At 35.2% G+C, this 2,795-nt stretch overlaps 1 non-coding gene across 1 annotated transcript; it reads left to right on the plus strand.

The window, feature by feature from the left end:
- The first annotated feature begins 1,386 nt into the window (after window positions 1–1,386).
- On the plus strand, window positions 1,387–1,492 carry LOC126016998 (U6 spliceosomal RNA). Its single transcript, XR_007498677.1, has one exon. It is a non-coding gene; the product is annotated as a U6 spliceosomal RNA (small nuclear RNA).
- Window positions 1,493–2,795: the final 1,303 nt, after the last annotated feature.

A 2,795-nucleotide genomic window follows, 5' to 3' on the forward strand; every position in this document is an offset into this window, starting at 1 on the left:
TTTAATGTATTTTTTTATTTAAGTAACATGATCATATTTACATTACAGTCATAACCAGAACACCTCCCTTCACCAGTGCAACATTACCCCCTCCCCCTTTCCCATCCCCTGCCTGTATTCGAGACAGGCATTCTACTACAGTAATTTGTTTTTAAGTTCAGTAAGTTGTATTTTTTTCCTTAAAGGATAATAGTAAAAAATATAGTAAAGGTATGATAGTGGCAATCACCAGTGTTTGCATAGGTCCAGAAAAATGGAGAAAATGGAAAAAAAAATCCTTGACCTGATTACAAAAAGGCCTCACCCCAAAAGTTTATTGGCATAAGACAGACTGTGGGTTCCAGGCATACCAGTCTATCCAACTCCAGTCATTCTCAAGGTCCCAGTGAAACTTTTGCACACTTTAGCTATTGTTGGTATCAGACTCTTATATTTAAAGACTCTGGATTCTGTGCATTTCTTTTATCGATGCCAGGCTGATATGGAGCATCCTCTAGTTTCAGCATATCATTATATGCGGAGCAATCTGCCCTGCATGCAGACTGTTGCTGAGTCGCTTGGGTGTTGGGAGCACTCTTTGGAATAAGTCAATGCCAAAGCAGTGGTAGGTCTTCTCTGGTAGAGGCTTGAATCCTGGTAATGTTAAAGACAATTGTGGTTGTTTCCATAGATGGTATCCATTGTTCAGGTGTGTGTGGGCAATGCCCATTCTTCTGAGGCCTGAGCCAAATAATTATGCCAATGTTCCGGATAAAAGGCCTAATTACATTACCAAATTTGTGTTCCTAATAGAGGTTTTAAAAGGTTTTAAAAGGTTTTAAAAGGTGAAGGTTTTAAAAAAACATATTTTAATGTTCTACAGCCTATAAAATCCACTAATCACCTAATATGCCAAGCATTCTGTTAGCCTCTATGACTTTAAGTGGCTTCTTGTGAATGAGACAGAAAATGCATTGTGAATAGTTTTATTTGATTCATTTTACAAGAAGAGAAAGGAGATTTTTCAAGATTAAGCAAGAGACTTGTATGGAAGCACATTTTAGGGGATCAAGCTTTCAACTGAATGTTACATTTTTGCTCTCTTATTTGTTATATCTCTTATTTGGGGCATATTCAGTGGTTCTCAGTACTTACTCCTGGCTCTATAGTCAGAAATCGCTCCTGCAGAGCCAACCTATGGGGGAGAGAGGGGAACAGATAGAACCTTTGTCAACCATGTGCAAGGCAAGCATTCTGACTACTCTATTATCTCTCTGGCCCTCAATGTTCAGATTTTGAATTTCAGTATGGTTTTCTTTTTCCCAGCATAGGTTGAAACAATTTAATAGCTTTAGGTCTAATATAAAAGCTATAGCATATCCTGAGAGTAGAAGATATTTTGAACAAGTGCTTGCTTTAGCAGCACATATATAAAATTGGAACGATACAGAGAAGATTAGCATGGCCCCTGCGCAGGGATGACACATAAATTTGTGAAGCTTTCCATATTTAAAAAAATTAAGAAGAAGATATTTTGAACAAAAATACCCTATAATAACTCAGGCTAAAATATATAAATAAATCCTAAATCAATATGACAAAAATGAAGCAATCAAGTGAAAAGAATATGGAAAAATCATTTGAACAATTGTCCAGATGCCTAATAAACATATGTGGAAGCATGCATTCATCACAATGGAAATAAAAATGAAAGCTATAATAAAAATATCATCCTACATAAATAAGAACAGCCAAAATAAAAAATAGCAAATAGTGAAAGAGAATTAAATTGTGTATTAAAGGGGCTGGAGCAATAGCACAGTGAGTAGAGTGCTTGTCTTGCATAAAGTCAACACAGTTTCAATCCCAGTCACCCCATCAGGTCCCCCACACCCACCAGAATGTGCAGAAACAGAAGTAGGTCCTGATCACTACCAGATGTGACCAAAAAATGTGTATAAAAACTACTGGTAAAATTTCAAGTAGTTAAACCTTATATGGAAAAACATTCTGTAATTGACACTAGCAACAAACATTTAGATACATCTGTCCCCACATTTTCAGTTCCAAATAAAGAATAAAGAGAAATTTGTGCATAATGTGTATAAAAAGTTAAGAGTATTCACATCAGTACTATTTTTTAATTTAAAACTGAAATTTCTTAAATACTCTGAAATTTACCTAGAAACAAACATAGTTATATATAAATGTATACATATCTATATGCAGATGACAACATCATAAAAAAACAGTCTGATCTTATACAACAAAACTTTGGGTGAAAAATTTACTTGAGAAAATGACTTTTTATATAATAAAGGTATTTTTAATGCATGGTGCTTAGTTAATAGTGTTGTTTTTTTATTTTTATTTTGATCATAGTGCCTTACATATCTTTCACATTAGTATTTTAGGTACATATTAACATTGAATCAGGGGAATACCTACCACCAAATTTGTCCTCCCCCCTTCCCCGTTCCCTTTCTGCAACCCATATTCCCCACCATCACCCCCCAGGCTGCTAGGGTAGGAGGTCCCCTCTTTGTCTAGCTTACTATCAGTGATCATACATCTGTTTGGTCCTGGTGCCCTCCCTTGTTTCTCCCTCTATTTGAGAGGCTAACCTAAATAAATCGAGTTATGTGGTTTTGTTTGAGGGAAAGAAAAGCAATAGAATGGGTTAATATTAAGCAAAAAAAATTAATTAATAAAAATATGCTGAAAATGGACGGAGTCCTTCTAGTGGCTATAGGCCTCAGTTTGAAAGAGGACATGAAAAAAGGTAATTGAAACACCATAATAATACAAAAATAAAT

This window comes from Suncus etruscus, chromosome 8 (genome assembly GCF_024139225.1).
Source record: "Suncus etruscus isolate mSunEtr1 chromosome 8, mSunEtr1.pri.cur, whole genome shotgun sequence".
Classification (NCBI taxonomy): Eukaryota; Metazoa; Chordata; class Mammalia; order Eulipotyphla; family Soricidae; genus Suncus; species Suncus etruscus.